The 18,843-nt window shown below is 45.9% G+C and overlaps 1 pseudogene across 1 annotated transcript in view; it reads right to left on the bottom strand.

Annotated features, from left to right (window-relative positions):
• The window catches only part of LOC146208025 (sodium-coupled monocarboxylate transporter 2-like), a 49,790-nt pseudogene extending 32,418 nt beyond the window's left edge, over window positions 1–17,372 (bottom strand). The window contains exons 1-5 of the transcript XR_014704651.1: window positions 16,980–17,372; window positions 14,374–14,439; window positions 13,466–13,517; window positions 9,143–9,210; window positions 159–316 (exon numbers count right to left, since the gene is read on the bottom strand). The product of XR_014704651.1 is annotated as a sodium-coupled monocarboxylate transporter 2-like (transcript). The remainder of the gene's footprint in view (window positions 1–158; window positions 317–9,142; window positions 9,211–13,465; window positions 13,518–14,373; window positions 14,440–16,979) is intronic.
• Window positions 17,373–18,843: the final 1,471 nt, after the last annotated feature.

The raw sequence follows: 18,843 nt of genomic DNA, 5'->3' as shown, positions 1-18,843 counted from the left end.
TTCTTCCTGCACCGAAGCCGCTAACAAATTATACGGAAATATACCGCGTGTGAATGTGTAGTGCCTTGCATGAAATGTATTGTTCTGGTTTTGATATCCTCTTTTATGCAGTAGAGATTAATTGGTGAAAAAGAAAATGCGCGTTTTAAAATACTCACTTTGCAAAATATGCACGCAGGTCAATGTCTGACAGAGGTTGCGGAGAGGCTCCAGGACTGTTCCAATCGAGGATAATTTTTGCTATAATGGTTGCGGGTCCAATTAAGATGAAGACGAGCTGCATGCAATCTGTCCATACTACGGCTCTCAGTCCACCCTTTTTTTACAAGAAAAACAAAGATTAATTGACCGGTCTTAATTCCCGGCATTATTTAAAAGTAGTATTTTAGCAGATGTGCCCCACTGTGCAGGTAAGCACCTATTTTATCTCATTATTGGATATACATTTTAGTATTGGATTTTTACAGACTAGCCGAAAGTAAAATACCACCACACTTTTTAATTGCTACACTTCCCATGATATTCCAACAGGTTTATGAAGTTAACCTTTTTCTTTTTCGGTAGTGGTAAGTTTTGTAAAGGACGACGGAAAGAGGTTGTTCTAAATAAAACCGAACTCGGCTGGAAAGGGTGCCTCAGTGCTTTAGCGAATGCTTCGATACCAGTTTTGTTTTAGGGCGAAAGCTCGAATTCAGGGGTTCTTATTTGCTCAACATACCCCTGCGTCGTCGAAATGGCAGCTGCTTCGAACTAGAACTGCGCTATTACTATCGGAGAGGAAGTTTAGAATAAAGCCTTCCATGAACCTCGGATCCCGGAATAAGGCATGCTGCCCCAATGCTGCACGTACATATGCATGCGTACCCCGTGGTTAAACTGGGGGCTTCATATCTACGTTGCTTCGGACAAATATCACAGCATACGCATTACGGTCCTCTTCTCCGAGCACGCCTCTGACAGGTGCTGGCGAGAAGACAACGACGTGTACTCGTCCCGTGTGTGTCTTCCTGCGTCCCCGTTGTTTTTGATTCTGCTGCTTCAAAAAACTTGACATCATTTACATCTGCTATATTAACTTCGGCATACTATTGCTTTAGATCGTAGCACTACACTGAGCTACATTAAACATCTTCAATGTTTCTTCATCCTAAGAGCCTCACATTACCGTGTACGTTTTGCTCTGCCGCCGTTGTACATATCCCAGGAGATACGCTTACTGATCGCGAAGATGCGGGTTCATTCCTGCCATGGAAGACGTATTTCTATGTAGGCCAACCACAGGGCGTCCGTGAGCTATGTATCATTGCAAGACAAAAAGCAAAAAACTGAGGTTGTCGAAATTACCGGAGCGCTGCCCTGGAGATTCTCATAGCATGTGCAGCTTTACTTAAAACCCTAAAAATCACGCCAAAATGAACCCTAATTTGCTCAGGTCGAGAGTAACGGCCGCAGAATGCGTGCGCGTGTGTGTCCGTGCGCATGTGTGCGTGTGCGTGCGTGTGTGCGTGTGTCTGCGTGTGTGTGCGTGTCACATACACACACACGTATATTGTCACGACTCAAGCCACAGAGAGCCGTCAAGGTACATGTAGACGAGGACCCGAGAATAAGGTCGGCTTCTAGCTCCGATAACAGAGTCCAGCACTAGCGCTCCTCTCGAGCCAGTAGCCGCTTCGTCGTCGTTGCACCACGCCGCGCGGCGCTATGCATGAGGCATTATCCTCCCCCCCCCCCTCCCTGCCTCCCTCCCCGCTACGTGTAAAGACATCGTCCGTGCATGTGTCTGTGTGTGTGTGCGTGTCACATACACACACACGTATATTGTCACGACTCAAGCCACAGAGAGCCGTCAAGGTACATGTAGACGAGGACCCGAGAATAAGGTCAGCTTCTAGCTCCGATAACAGAGTCCAGCACTAGCGCTCCTCTCGAGCCACTAGCCGCTTCGTCGTCGTTGCACCACGCCGCGCGGCGCTATGCATGAGGCATTATCCTCCCCCCCCCCCCCTCCCTGCCCCCCTCCCCCCTACGCGTGAAAGAAGAACATCGTCCCGATGACAAGGTGAGAGGAGGAAAAAAATTAGGTGTGAGGTGAACTGTACAATAACTCAAGGTCTAACGTGCAAAAAGCGTCAATGTAACGAAACGCGATGTTGACACAGCGCTCAGTCACGCGAACAGTACGGCTTTAAGCACACCACATGCACAATTTCAGGCCGCTGACGCTGAACACTGACGATTACAGTTCCATCTGGAATAGCTTCGTAATTAACGCTTTTTAAGCGGCACTGGATTTTATAGGGTCCGAAATACCGGTGGAGCTGTTTCTCGCACAAGCCTTTGTGGCGCACGAGGGTCCACACCCACACTTGGGCCCCTGGTTCGTAGTGGGCTGCCCAGTGCCGAAGATTATAGTGTCGACGTTGGTGGTATATATGCTGCTCCTTGTTGTGCAAGCGGGCCAGCTGACGGGCTTGCTGAGCCTGTTCCGCGAAGTGGACGGCACCGGGTTCGGCCGCTTTATCCCCGTACGGCAGCATCGCGTCCGAAATCGTGCAGGTCTACCTGCCATAAACGAGGCGGAATGGTGTAAACTTCGTGGTTTCCTGCGGCGCCATATTGTAGGCGAAGGTGATATAGGGCAGGGTCTCGTCCCACACTTTATGTTCAACGTAGATGTACATTGAGATCATGTCCGCCAACGTTTTGTTTAGTGGTTCCGTTCCATTTGTCTGAGGGTGATACGGTGTTGTGGTGCGATGCTCGGTATGGCTGAGAGTTAAGGTGTCCCGCTGTAACCGAGATGTAAACGCCTTTCCTCGGTCAGTAATAATGGCCGACGATGGACTGTGTCTAAACACTATGTCGTTCATAAAGAATTGAGCAACTTCGCCGGCAGTACCTTGGGCAAGGGCCTTTGTTTCAGCGTAGCGTGTTAAGTAGTCTATGGCGTCTACGATTCACTTATGTCCGTTCGAAGATAAAGGAAATGGGCCTAAAAGATCCATGCCCACTTGCTAGAAAGGTGTGCGGGGTAGCTCGATAGATTGCAACATGCCGGATGGCTTGAGCACGGGCTTTAGTCGCCGCTGTCATTGTCGACAGGTCTGTACGTAACGTTTAACGCTCGGAGAAAGATGTGACCAGTAATAGTTCTGCCGGACACGGTTTAGCATGCGTGTGAAGCTAAGATGACCGGAAGTTGGTTCGGCGTGGCCGACAAGGAGGATTTCGTGCCTTAGATCAGCCGGTATGACTAGCAGGTATGTTTTTGCACTCGAAGCAGAAGTCTTCTTATAAAGTACCCCATTGCGAAGGCATTACGACGACAGCCCCCGAGCAAGACACCGGGATATTGTAGGGTGCCCACCTTCAAGATGGTCGATGATCAGTCGCAGCTCAGCGTCGGCGCGCTGTTTGGAAACGAGGTCAGACGTAGTGACTGCTCCAAGGAAGCTATCGTCGTCGGTGGCATCTGACGAAGGAGGGTCAACGGGCGCGCGGAACAGGCTATTAGCATCGGTGTGCTTTCGGCCGGACTTATAATTAACGTCAAAATCAAACTTCAGCATGCGCAATGCCCAACGTGCTAAGCGGCCGCAAGGATCTTTTAAGTTTTTCGGCTAACACAACGAGTGATTGTCAGTGATGACATGAAGCGGTCAGCCGTAAATGTGCGGACGGAACATGGCAGCGGCTTATATTACTACCAAACGTTCTTTTTCAGTGGTAAAATAGTTGCACTCAGCACGGGAAAGTTAACAGCTGGCGTAGGCAATTACTTTCTCGACCCCGTTTTGGTGCTGAACTAGAACGGCACCAAGGCCGACATGGCTCGCATCCGTGTGTAGCTCAGGGTCGGCATCATCGTCGAAATGTGCCAGAATCGGGGATGACTGGAGCCGGCGTCGTAACTCCTCGAAAGCCGTCTGCTGCTCGGCGCCCCAGAAAAATGAAGCGTCATCTCGAGGCAGGAGTGTCAGAGTGCTGGCCATCTGTGCAATGTTTTTGATGAAGCGGCGATAATCGGAGCACAGCCACAAAAACCGCCGGACTGCTTTTTTGTGTGCAGGGAAGGGAAAAGCAGCAATGGCAGTAAGTTTCTCAGGGTCAGCTCGGATGCGATAAGGACTCACGATGTGCCCAACAAACTTGAATTCGGTGCACCCGAAATGGCACTTTTGAGGCTTGAGAGAAAGATTGGCAGACCGGACAGCTTCGAGAACAGTTCTCAAGCGGCACAGGTGTTCAGTGAAGTTCGGCGAAAAGACTATCACGTCGTCGAGATAAACAAGGCATGTCTGGCACCTACGACCTGTGAGCACAGTGTCCATCATCCGCTGGAAGGCGGCAGGAGCACAGCAGAGCCCGAATGGGATGACGTTGAATTCATAGAGCCCATCTGGTGTCACGAAGGCAGATTTCTCACAGTCCCTTTTACCAACTTCGATTTGCCAGTAACCACTCCTGAGGTCAATGGAGAAGTACTTGGCTCGGCGAAGTCGGTCGAGAGAGTCGATCCGGGGCAGCGGATAGACATCCTTCTTTGTCATACTGTTAAGCTTCCGGCAGTCAACGCAGAAACGAAGTGTTCCGCCTTTCTTTTTAACGAGGATTACAGGCGACGATCAAGGGCTGCTTGAAGGTTGAATGACGCCACCGGCAAGCATCTTCATGACTAGCTGTTGGATAGCGTCTCTCTCCCGAAGAGACACACGATAGGGCTGCTGATGGATGGGTCGAGTGCCTTTATGCGTGGTAATCCGGTGTTTAATGACCGACGTTTGCTCCAATTTAGACGAAGGCCTGAAGCACGCACAAAACTCCAGCAACAGATCCCGGAGTTGCCTCTTTTCAGCGGAGGAGAGCCTAGAATTGATGTCGACAGCCTGCACGGCATCATCCAAGTCTGTGCTTAGCGTAGCTACCTCTGAAGCAAAACATTCGGCGACTTACTTCAGATGGTCAACGTAAACAATGACAATGCCACGGAACATATGTCGATGTTCATTGGGGAAACTGGTGACAACACCTGCGTCTCTCTGCCACAAAAGAAACAAAGACCTCTTGATGTAGAAACTCCCAAGGCGAGTGAGAGGGAGACGTTAGGCTCAACAACGCGGAGGCCGTGAGGTGGCTCGTCACAGGTAACTCTGGAGAGGATGCTGGCGCGTGGTGGCACTGTGAGGCTATCATCGGCGACTCGCAGTGTGGAGTGGGCCCCACGGTACTCATGCTTTTCGGTAGCCAGTTCGGCAGAAAACGTCACCAAGCGGTTCGGCACATCTATAGTGGCACCGTGCTGAGGAAGGATGTCGATGCCAAGAATAAATTCGCGAGAGCATTCGCGTAGAACAAGAAAGGTTGCGACAAATGTGCAGACTCGCCCCATAACCCGGACCATACACATACCCAGTGGTGCAACCACATGTCCGCCTGCCGTACGTATGTCTAGTCTGTTCCATGCCGTCATCACTTTTCTCAGTGTCTTTGTAAGCCGCCCGCTAAGGTTAGGATATTCGGCTTCGCTATCATCTGAAGCGGTCACCTCCTTCGTGTCGACGATAACAGAGATGTCCAGGAAGATCCGGCCTGACAGGGCCTGTCTACGTCGGCTCGGAGTGAAGCGAGTGGTGTGGCGGCGAATGCTGGACGGCAGTTGGGTGGTCGGCGTCGCGGCAATTTAATCGACACGGTGGTCATAACTGGTCGGCGATGCGGACGACATCGGGGCGATCTGGTCTGTGGGGCAAAAACGGGACGGGAATTCGGCGTTCGACGTCGGAGCGAATCGAGCGGTGCGGCCGTGGAAAGTTTGCGGCGAATCAGTGTGCGGCGGCATCGCCTCCAAAGGTCGCCGGAGCTAGTCTTCCCGACGAGGGCTCTAGGAACCACGGTGTGCAGCGGTATTACGTGGCCCAGAGAGTGAAGAGCCACGAGGCGAAGGCGAAGTGCGAGTGAAAGGAGAATGCGGCGGACTACGCTGACGGGTGACGTACTCGGCGATGTCCAGAGGCCGCTGACCGGGCCGTGGACGAGGGCTGTCGGGAGAAAATCCTCTCAAGCCCATCTGGCGATAAGGGAACAGCGGGTAGAGGTGATATGCCTCGACAGAGTGGGAACAGAGAGGGCGGTTATCTGGAGCGCGGCAGAGATGAGTCTTACGGGGCGCCTTGCGCCGATCTGCCCTGAGGGGCAGCGGTTCCGCAGGGTGCATAGCGACGTCAATAGCGTGTAAGGCGAAGGGGTAGTAAGCAGGGCTTGGCGGCGTGTGACATTAGCTTAAGTCATCGGCTGGATGAGGCAGGGCGGTGGCGGTGGAACGACTGCCGTTATCGGTATCGTGAGTGCGTTCTGGACCTCCTCACGGATGACGCTGGCCAGATAATCCGTTCTGGAGGAAATGTCCCATGAATTTGCTGGAGCTCCTCGCGAACCACGGTGTGAATGGGATCGCGAAGGGAGCTCAGGTCTGCTCCGGGATTGTAGTCGGTGCGGGCAGTCGGCGGTAGTGCGGAGATGGAATTCAGTGGCTGAGCGTACTGGATGCATCTCTGCTGTAGCAGTTTCTCCATAATCACAGCTTCCCCCAGAAACGCCACGACCGTGGTGGGCGGGTTCTGCACAAGGCCGGAAAAAAGCTGGTCTGACTCCGCGCATCAGGTGCCGCACCTTCTCACTAATGGACGGGTCAGCGCGATGGCAGAGACGCAGGAGGTCTTCAACGTAAGTGACCCCTTCGTTCGAACGCTAAACTCGAGAGGTCAGGTCCCGGAGGTCACTGTTGGCGTACGTACCGAGGAGCTGGCTTCGGAAGGCCGCACACGTAGCGAATGTGGCCTCGCGGTTCTCGAACGACGTCCGAGCAGCGTCTTCAAGGCTCAAGTAGACGTTCCGCATTTTTGCAGCGTTGTCCCAGCCGTTAAACGTCGCGACCCTTTTGTAGTGAGCTAGCCAGTCCTCGGCGTCTTCGAACTGTTCACCGTGAAATGGCTTAAGGGTACGTGATGTCTGAAGGAAGAGACAGGACGAAGGGGTGGGAAGGACAGTCGTAGTACGTGTGGCTGGTGTCGTTGCACTTTTGGTGGAAGCTAGGGTTTCTTCATCAAAAGGGAAGGTCTCAGGGGGGCAATTCTAGGAGCCGCCGTCTTGCACGATGAACAGGAGTGGTCACGAGAGGCTGCCACGTCGGGTCGTCCGCAGGAGAAGGGATCATTAATGGTACCTCCAACAGTATCACGACTCAAGCCATAGAAAGCCGTGAAGGTACACGTAGACGAGGATCCGAAAATAAGGTCGGCTTCTAGCTCCGATAACAGACTAAAAGCACTTGCTGCTGGGCTAGTTGGTTTTGGTTCATATTTAAAATTGTTTAAGGTTTTTTTCAGTGGACGTTGTAGATCTATTCTATTCAGTCCCTCATGGCCCCTTGTTCTCAGCCGTTAGGGAGTGCATTGAAAAAAAAAATGACCCGATTGCTTTTCAGAACTCCGCTGGTATTTCCATAGATGAGTTTTTAACCTTATTACAGTTTTACCTGGAATCTACTTTTATCACTTTTGACCAGCAGTTTTTTCTGCAGAAATCTGGCATATGCATTGGCTCCTGTGTGGCACCGGTGCTATGTCACATCTTTTTATCTCGTATTGACCAAGCTTTGCAGCAAGTTTTACCCATTTACAAGGTTTTTAAAGTTTTTAGGTATGTAGATGATTTTATGATTGTTTTAACTAAAGAAGGTCTTTACAACCTTAAGGAAACAGTGGACAGTGTTTTATCTGCCTTTAAAGAGCATGGAAAAGGTATGGAATTCACACACGAACTACCTGACCATGACCATTCATTACAGTTTTTAGATTTGAAGCTGGAGTTCTGTGGTGATCGGGTCTGTTGGACATATTCCCCGCGTGCAAAGAAGCAGCTGTTACCCTTTGACTCCTGCCATTCTAAACTGGTGAAACGCGGGATTGCTTCGCTTTGCCTAGAATCGGCACTCAAAAAGTCATGCCTTCACAAAATGCGGGACAGTTTTAATCACCAATTGGCTAGGCTTTTTGCAGCCGGGTTCCCCCGTCCGCTCGTGACCGCGGTGGCTGAATGTCTCCTAAACAAGACAAAGAATGGTACTGGTAGAGCTAGGCCGGAGGTCCCTCGAGATGAGGTAAGGCAGTGGTGGTGCCATACGTGCATCGTGTGGCCCATAATTTGAAAAAAGTTGCCAGCCGCCATGGTGTGCGGCTCACCTTTTCTGCACCGAGAAGGCTAGGTGGTCTTTGCTCCCGTACCGATAAAGAAAATACCAAGGAACGCGGCTGCGGAACGAACCACAGGAGACCTTTCATGAAATGTGCTGAAGGGGTGTTATATGAAATCCCCCTGTCTTGCGGCTACTCCTACATAGGTCAGACAGCCAGGTGCTTGAATGAGCGGACGAGGGAACATGAGAGAAACGTACAACAGAACAAGGAAGGCACCCATATAATTAAGCACATTAATGAATGCCCGTCCCGCAATTGTGAGCCATGCTTCACTGGTGTGCGCATTCTGGGCAAAAGCAAAGATAAGAATGCCAGGGAATTGATAGAAGCGTTTTATATCAAAAAGAAAGGCGACATGTGCGTAAGCGACACATCAATTGTTTTATATAACCGTGAAAAGATATTCCTGGAGCGCGCCTTATCAGGTCGTTCCTGAGCTTTAGGTGACACCTACGCATGTGACTACAAAACTATTTAAGTACGTTTTCTTGCATGCAATAAAATCAGTTGGGAGTTGGCGCTTCGTCCTGTCACTTACCTTTGTGTCTGTCTGTTTTTTGCGCCTTAAACAATTTTAAATATGATCCGATAACAGAGTCCAGCACTAGCGCGCCTCTCGAGCCAACAACTGCTTCGTAGTCGTCGGCGCCAATCACGGCAGCCGCGCGGCGCTGGGCACGTGGCAATATATATACGTATTTCGAATTTTACAGATTCATTTAATGTTTCATGGGGATATAACCCTCGTGGCGCGAGAAGGGATAAAGCGCCAAGCAAATGACTGCGGTCTGCAATAATCTGTCCTCACCTAGCTATTAGATGCCACCTAGATGATTCCGCTGCAGCATAAAGCGTTCGAAACCTAGCTGCTTTAAAATACTCACCAGTGCTGTGTACAACGTTCCGCACAACCCTATTCCAATATTACACCACATAAGAGGAGCTCCGAATACTGTAAGAGAAACAAAAAGTTATTCAGTGTTTCCTCGGTACTTGCTTAAATATATATATTGAAACGTTACATTTTTAGGGATGATGCTAACATGCGACAGTTCGTAAGGACAGAGTAGATTGAGACCCTAAGTTAAATCTCTCCTAATGTATTGCGGGTGAGTAAAGTAACATAAAAAATAAATAAAATGGTCTAGTAACACAAGGGATTTTATAAAATAAAAAAAAATAATTTAGAGGAGGAGGGTAGAGTAGAGGTATGAAAAGAGGGAAATAGAGGGAGGAGTATACCATCATAGCGTCCCCCAGCCAAGGGAGCAGGTCAGTGCAATCAACGGCGTTTGTTCATGCGTAAAAGAGTCACCAACTATACAGATAAATACAACAAAACACTGCAAAACTGTAGTGAACTTATGACATAGACTAAATACAACACTGATGCTGTTATACATATTTTAGCAATTACACGAACATAAAAATGGATACATAAATCAACAACTGTTACTATACCAACACAGAATTGTACTGGACACATGAAAAAACACCAAAACTTCACATACTTCAGTTGGACACAGGCCTTGAAAGTCTTGCTCGTACACTTCCCTTCCTGAAACACTTTTCAACTGAGTTTCATATGCTTGAAATGTTTGATGCATTCCACACATCTCAATACACCATCACTGCACTTCACAGCACTGCAAAGATATTGTGCTAACATGCGACAGTTAGTAAGCAGTAGGAATGTAGGATTTATGAAAGTTTGGCAGTTTTAACAAGCTAGTGTGAAAAATAATACCATTATGACAGAAAACTGACACCGCAGCTTTTCGTGGCTGGTGTTGTGACACAAAAATTGGAAGCATGTCCCTGGCCGCTCGCGGCTGTCCGTTAGCACGGCCTGCACAGATTACTCTGCGCATGGCGTGATCTTGCGACACCTCCTGACATGAGTGAGTTGTACGGAGCTGTCTTTTCCGGCCCCTAGTTTGACATGCGAGAGTCGCCTAGCATTGAGCCTAGCATTCCTGTATTCCGAGTGCGACGCGCATACCTTATGCTTCGCAAGCACATCCTTATGGATCAGTTAATTAGTGATATCGTGGCTTTATTTATATACGGCGCACTTTTAACAAAATAGCCCCTTTTTCGTGTCTCTAATAAACAACCACCAGAAGCGGGGCGGGCAGGTACTAATACACCCTTTTAATGGGTACAGCAAGCAGCCCTGAACCATTTTAATCTTTGCAGAAAGCAGCACTGCACCCATTCACAAGCTCACACCCTGCAGAAACGATGCATCTTACTATTCAATCACCCTTTGAATGGGTGCTGCAAGAAGAATAGCACCCATTAAAAAGGTGATTCAATACTCCATGCCCCTTTTCTGGAGTGTGCGAGCTAGTGACACGGAAATGTACATTTAATTGTACTATTGTATTTACAGTGTACTTTTTTATGTAATATACTACTAGGCGTGAGTGAGGTAATCGATGCAAAAAGTGTAGTTACGAAATAAGCTAGACGAAATGTGCGTCTACTCGAAGCCAGGTTCTGAAGGCAGTCGGCAAACGGATGCCAATAAAGCTGTTGAGCCGAACTCTTAGATATGAAGTTTAAGTGTAACTCGAATGTTTCACTGACTGATGGCATACCGAACAGTTCCTGCTATGAAACGGGTAAGGCGAGGTTAAATTTGTATGCTGCTAAATATAGCGACAGGGGTTTGAAATAAAAATGTGCTAATACGACACAGAGCTTAAATTAGTCCTCACGTTTGAGTTTCATACACAAAGAAAATTATTCACATGGCCATATATTGCCGTGTGAACAATAGGAGACGAGAATAAGACAAGAATACAAGGGAATATATGGTGAGTACACAAGTAATGAAGAACGAAACTGCAACACAGTTGTTCTAAAGAAATCTTACTGATCGAACTGCCTTGACATTATTGAACTTGAACGCAGGTAAACAAATTCTGATCAAGGCCGTAATTTAAAAAGGTTTTTCAGACGTTACTTTCAAACCCGTACTTTCCTAATGCAGCGAACGTCATCCATTCGAGTCGTCAAGCTATGTCAGCTTTCCACGAGCAGCAGTATTATAATTATCAGACAATTTGACAATTCAAAAACTCGCAGAAGGTGAAAGGTAGTGCATTAGACATACAGTGCATTAATCGTTTAATCTTAAAATGTGGTTTTTTACATAAAAAGCGTCCACTACAGCACAAATAATTTTATACTTTTTCATCAGAAAGGAATGAGAATCAGAAGTTTATTTCAGCATTGGATACACGATGCTACGGGTGTAGGCAAAAAGCCTCCTGCAGGCTTGACGAGACCTACACCCTGCAGAGAGACATTTGGCAGGAGCAGTAACGATGACCATAGTAGCAAAACCAAGAATACAAAACATTGAGAACATTCACGTGAATTAGAAATCGTGAAAAACAACACATCGATAACCTCCACAATCTGCTCTCACAATGACGAGGCATATTCTGAGTTAAAAGTGATTGGTAAGCAGTATTTTGAAGTTTGTCGTCCGTAATTTGTTCCGGTGCGAAGTACTACCAGGAGCCAGAGCTGCGTGTGTTGTATACTTTTGTTCGTAGTGTTACCGATGTAGGATTTTAATGTACGTGTCATTTATCGGCATGCCGGAACGGTATACCATGCGGTAAGAATAGAATTGCACAAGGTGGTGACAGGTAGTATCTTTAGTTGATCAAATATTGGTTCTGTACGGGCGTCAAGTTTAGCATTAGTGATGATTCGTATTGTTTTGTTTTCTATAACCTAGAAAGAACGTTAATGTCAGTTTGTGTGGTAGTGCTCAAGCACACGTTAGTGACTATGTTCAGCATGTATGCATCAGATGTCATGAAAAATGTTAAAACGCACATGTAATTTAGTGACGAGACAATAAGAAACGTTTTCAATTATTGTTCTCTGCAAATCTAAATCATCTAGCTGGCGCTGTCAAGTTAATATATATTGTGCTCAAAGTTTTGAGCATCCCTCTAAAACACAAGTGTTCAATAACTTCAAAACCCTAGATGCCGTGGAATCAACTTGTGTTTCTAAGGTACACATGACGCAAGGAACCCCCCAGTAGTAGACTGCTGCCTTTTTGTCAGCACTAAAAGGATGAAAGAGAAGCTATTAAGTTCGATGTTTTATGAAATTTACTTATTCTCGAGCATTGAAACAACACTTAAAAATTATCAGCATATATGTGGTAACACTATATATAAGGAAGGACACCGGTGTGGCAAAACGAGAATAATAGAAATCGGAAGTTCTTAACAGTTGACCGAAATGTCTTCGAGAAGCGGTCCTAGTTATACATCTTTTTTTTTTTTTTTTTTTAAAGAAGTTGTCAGTAGTTATTTGCTGCGAACATTTGTAAATTTCACGAAGGCCATGTGTTCCTTTCACTACTGGGTTCTTTTGATTCTAGTCATTTTCTATTTGTTTTGAACGCATTGCACCGACGCTGTCTCAATACTTCACTGCGAAACAAGAATCAACAGCTGCCTTCTTTCCTTATATATAAACGCCGAAAACCGTCATCTGCACACCTTGAAAAATAATACTGTGAGCGCGTAATGCAATCAGATACTAGCTGACGAAGTGCAGTTCGTGTTAAAATTGCTATCGCTTCTCAGGCGACCATTAGTATCTTTAGTTAGAATAAAGCGAGCTAATAGATTTACTCGAATTTCATAAGAACTGATTTTTCGGTTCATGTTTCGGCGCTGTATCAATGATAACGGCCGCATTTATTTCAGGACCCATTGCAAGCATGTAATGTTAGCTAGACAGGTATGTACGGCGAGTGCTTCAGTATGGCGATAAATGATCGTGTGAATTGGCAAACGAGGAGCTGCAGGAAACACGAAATACATTGAGGTGAAGCGATAAATGCGCGCGATTGGCTACCCCACAAGTTCTGCGTACGAAGGCCGAAAAGAAAACAGTGATGCAAGTTGAATTATGGCCGCCGTTTGGAAAATCTTAATGCTGGCATAAAAGTATGGAAAACAAATAAATGGCCCAAAGTCAGTAAACACGTGTCTCTAGAATAATTAAGCAGCGTTATGACAGCGCTCTTTGCCGATAATGATTAGAAATAATGTCTCAGACTTATATGGTGTCTGTTAGGGAAAGAGTTACTGAAATTAAACTAGTCCTAGGAGCAATTCGATTAGCCAGGACAGCCAGGACAGCATGTATCAGGTTAAACTTACCTGTCACTATCGTGAGGCTTGCTGCATAAATGGTCAGGGCGCCGATGCTTTGCTGCAAAATAATAAGTAAGCAAATAGCTGTCAATAATGCAAATAAATAATTTTGTGCTCTTGTGCTCTCTTAAAGCGTTTTTTGTCCTTCTGCTTTGTATTTATTGTTCCTTATTCTGATAAGCACCATAACATTAATTCTTGTCAATTCCAACAGTATAAACATTAAACAAATACAAAAAGAACCCAACGTTTGCCTTGCACTCGTAGACTGTTCGCTCCTTTATATATATTTAGATTTATTTATTTATTTATATATTTTCAACAATACTGCCTGCATGCATATAGTACGGGAGACACCGTTTTCATGAATGCCTTGATCACAAATATTGCTTTGAGGTGTCGCTATTTCCACAATTCGCAACAATGAAGCGCAGTACCTGAAGATATTTACTCAAAACATTAATTGTGATGTTTAGTAATAGCCTTGCACCGTGTAACTGATTACATTTTGCATTTGATCCGCGGCAATTTAAATTATTACGATGTGATATTAGTGCTGGCTGGTCGTCAACGGCCCGTAACACCATTCTTTCTGATGATAATACGTCCAAGCCTTGAATTTAACCTTCAATTCGCCCTCCTTTTAAATTAAAAAAGTGTCCTTGTGAAAGTTTTATTTTTCTTGAATTACAGAGTTGAATTTCAGAAATATATGATACACTGCAGGAGAAAAATCAGTACAAAGGGATGCAAAGTTTTTCACTTATGTGAAACTCCAGGCTGCCTTCTAAGTAAGGGAAATAAACATGTTCCTTGAAGACAGTGTGAATGCTGCTATATAAACCGTTTAACGGGACAAAAATCTGGTTTACATCAACATAATTGTTATGCAGGCAATACTTTCAATTGCTTACCGTGAGTAGAACGTAGATAACACAGGTGGTAATTGAGATGACCGAATTGAATCGGAGCCGAAGGTACTGAAAAGCGAAGTTTACGCCACGTTTTTAGTATTTTCGGTTTAAAACACTAATTAGGAGAAATTCTCTCAGGAAAGGGATTATATTTTCATGGGACAAAAAGGGCGCAGGTTCGATTCATGACTAAAAATCAATGCCGTTGGTCATAAAAAGTCGCCGAACTCTGTTACAGCTGATTCTGTGGAATTTAAACAAGAGGAGTGACACTTTGATTAAAATAATATGCTTCCAGGTCTGTCTGGGACAGACAACTCATTTAGTTTTTAAACGAAACTTTTCGTCATCGAGGAGTTCATCTCTAGTTAACAGCGTTTACAGGATATCTTCTCAAAGACATTATCTATGCTGGTCCCACGTTTGGGGGGGGGGGGGGGGGGAGGGGGGAGGGGTGCTGCTTACAGTCTCAAGACAAGGATATGGATGAAAGCCAGTTGGTGACCCAGTACCAGAAATTGTTGCGCTTGAAAAAAAAAAAAAAACAATACACTCAGGAACTAGTTGACACCGAGGCACTGACCTTCACTGGATTATTTTTAGATGTAGCTTCGATTTATACACGGTTTGTCAACAAAATAACACTTAAAAGGAATGAATGTCACTTACCACATTATGATTGCAAAGATCGCAACACTCCTTTTGTCAGGGTAACAGAAGGCGCGCTGACATGGCAGTAATGCCACTCTGGTTCATCGAAACTGCATGGCAGCTGATGTTTCAACGGAGTCACACTGTACCGCACACTGTACAGCTCCATTGGGGCTTGGTTATATTATACGCATTTCTTCCCAACTTGATATCCCAGACATAGTTCACGAGCCCATAAAATAAATGCTTTTTTTCAAAGAACCGAACAGCAGAAGTCTTTAATACCTATTGAAAATACAGGAACGTCTTGATGCACTACCTCTGATACCTTATTACGTCAATCAGGTATTGGGCTCAAGATGAAACATCAATGCATTGCATGCTCAACGATTGCTGAAGTATTGACAGTAATGTATATTCGCTGGCTTCCGCTAAAGGAAAATAGTGCAGAAGAAGGTCGCTCCGGATTGTAAGTTTTCTCACTACACATTACATTGGGAATCTGAATTTGCACTGTTGCCAAATCAGTGCATCTGTTTGTTCAGGTTCAGTTGTTTGCATAATCTCCTTGGCCTGCATCTAAAACATAATGCTATTTTTGAAATTTAAGAGGGCGTCAGGCGTTGGGAATCTTTGCATGACAAACCTGCCCTCTTCATTCGCAGCTATAAATATTTATCATCACCTTTTTAAAAAGGGAGTTTCAGTTGGAAAATGTAAATTCATGTTTGGTAATTCATAGTGTGGGAGTAGGCCTACATAGTCTGCGCAAATACCGGCATGCAGAGCTGAATTCGAAGCCCGGAGCCCAAATTCTGAGCAGTTTATACCCCTGTTTCTGCATGGGTTCTTGACTACTCTAATGAAAAAAACCTTTTGAGTCACAATAACCTCATACAAGTTCTCATACTAAACTCATGCTAAACTCGTACAAATCTCTTATCATCTCATACAAATCTCATTCAACCTATGAGAATTATATGAGATCGAATGAAATTTTTATTAGTTTACTATGAAAAATCTGTATGAGGTTATTGTGACTCATACGGCTTTTTTCACTAGGGTACCCCGGCTAACCCAGAGAGTTCTACTTAAGTTGAGGACAACCCAGAGGGCTATGGAACGAAAAATGGTAGAGGTGACATTAAGAGATAGAAAGCGGGCAGAGTGAGTCAGAGAAATAACTCAAGTTACCGGCATTCTAGTGGAAATTAAGAAGAAGAAATGGACATGGGCAGGACATGTAGTGCGAAGAGAGGATAACCGATGGTCGCTGAGGGTAACAAACTGGATTCCAAGGGAAGGAAAGCGTAGCAGGGGGCGGCAGAAAGTTAGGTGGGCGGATGAGATTAAGAAGTTCGCAGGGGTCAAGTGGATGCAGCTAGCACAGAACCGGGTTAAGTGGAGAAATATGGGAGAGGCTGATGATGATGATGAAGTACCCCGACCGGTTAGTTTTGCTCGGAACCAAAGTCATTAATATATGAGTTATGTACAGCAGCCTCGCAGAGGCTCAGGCCACCTTTTGCGCAGTCTTGCAAGTGTCACAATTGAAAATGCACTGCACCAGATGCTCCCCGAGACGTTTGGTATTGGTCGTATGCTCGAACACCCAGTATACACCCAGTATACAGTGTTTCATTACGTGCGCTCGGTGGTGAAAATCGGGTATGAATTGGACACGACGCTTGCTCATGGGTGGCAGACTCACACGCACCTAGCAGGGCAGTATGGTGACTGCTGAGATGTTATGCGCTTACAATGTTTTTGGTAAGGCACCTTCGGTTTCTCTGATAAACTCTGCTAGAGTGCTAAATTTTTATTAGACCAGCATGGAGATGCATGTATCTTGGAAATGCATGTATTTGGATCCAAAACTGACAACTTCAATTTTTCTATAGCACCATCTAGTATTGCAGTCGCCTGTAACAGCAAGGAGCGAGAACGACGCTTACCTCGAACACTGATGTCACGCGTAGTTCGTACAAGACTGGCAGGAACAGCCAAGATGCTATTGGAGCAGCAGCAGCCAAGCTGAGGCAGACCCACGTGAAGTGGAAGCCGTACGCGTACAAGTGCCCAGTTAGGCCTACCAAACCGGTCGAAGAAACCAGGCTGGCAACCACAGACGCAGCCAGAGGTAGGGCTCGCAGAGCTCTGTTCCCAAGGAACATCTCGACCGGGGTGTTTCCCGAACGCCTCTTTCCGGGTAACGAAAAGTAAAGGCCCAGTCCGAGATTCAGTGCCATCAAGACTCCAAACAATGCGTATTCCACGTCAATCATCATTTTGTGACGTTGCAACTGCTTTCAATGCCCTTGAAGACACTGTTCTAAATTGTTCCACGGTATACCTGCAAGCAAGGCATATACAGTAGCGTTGGTGCGACTCTGGGATGAGGCAGGAAAAAAAAGTACCCATTCCGTTTAAAAGAAATCAAAGCCGAGACAGCCATATTATGCCATGTTTAGATGACATTTTCTCTGCTTTCCTCTCACAATGTTTGACTCAGTGTATTTGGTAACTGCGTTGTAGCAATCTTCTTTCAGCTTTTAATGTTGCCAAAGACGTTTCCTTACCATCGCATTACACATTGATCACCGGTGATCGATGATTGAAAATACATTTTAGTGTTGCTGGGGTCACTGCATGCATGCTGCACCGAATACAGTGGAATACCACTTGAACGAAGTCACTTAAACAAAGTAATTCAGTTGTACGAACGTTATTAAATCCCCCCACCGAAGATCTACTGAACGCTATACAGACGACCTTCACTTAACGAAATCAGTTATTGCTCATTTCAGTACTACGAACATTCTCTGCGGCATCACTCTATATCTCCCACGTCATATTCAGCACTTCAACATGCACAGCTCGCACTTTTTGTGGCACATTTTTACGTTGACAACCACATTCCATTACCGCGTGACTATAAGTGGCCGTCATTTAGCTTAAAACTAAATTAGCTTGTAGCATGCCGAATCCATATCTGCCTATGCACACTTTGTTGGCTCCACAGTCACAGCCAGTTATAGCGAGAGCATCAGCCCTGTTGGGCTTTTAACTTCAAGAAAGGCGTACGTACGCATGTAAGTTAACCATGATTTGCTGAAGCAGTGATCTGCTTGGAGAAAATGAGGGCCTTTGCTGCCCAGCAGACCGTTGTGCCGGACAAGGTTAACGGGAGCTTGCACACACTGAGGGATTTTAAGAACACTGCAGGGCTAAGTTCTAAAGGGTTGCAAGAGGTTACTGCATTCTTTGCTGGTAAATGAGCGTAGTTACAAAAGGTTTATACATTATTCGGACACCTAATATTCTTTGATGCTAATGGAATCAACCTTGCTCGCATTTATTTCAATTTAGTGCACTTTCATTTTAATAAATTTCAATAGACTTTTTACTGAGGCTCATTGAAGTTCGTTTAAGGGAAGTTTTACTGTAGTAAGTTCTTCAGACAATATTTCGTTTCTATGCCCGTTCTCGAGGGGATCGTACGCCAGGCTGATGCAGCAGGCAACATCTAAGTTTGTCGTACATAATCATACATGCGGAATAGGGCATGCCTGGCGACTAGCGGCCTGTTTATAGATACTGTGGTAGGCCCAAAGACGTCCGTACCAGGATAAAGTATGCTACCATGCCCCGTTGTAATAAAGGCGACCTCTCACGAATATCATTGTCTCAGACCTGTCAGAAGAAAAGTTCACATAATACTATGCGGCATTTTCCTATAAGCGAAGGTGTGAGATAACGTGGCCTGACGGTTATCAATCCCACCGGCCATCTTGGCGCAAGCACACGTTCACGTTTCGC

Source organism: Amblyomma maculatum, chromosome 1 (assembly GCF_055883805.1).
Source record: "Amblyomma maculatum isolate TAMU_Amacu chromosome 1, ASM5588380v1, whole genome shotgun sequence".
In the NCBI taxonomy this organism is placed as follows: domain Eukaryota; kingdom Metazoa; phylum Arthropoda; class Arachnida; order Ixodida; family Ixodidae; genus Amblyomma; species Amblyomma maculatum.
The sequence above is the reverse complement of the archived record's forward strand: the minus strand, read 5'-3'. Positions and strand labels throughout refer to the sequence as shown.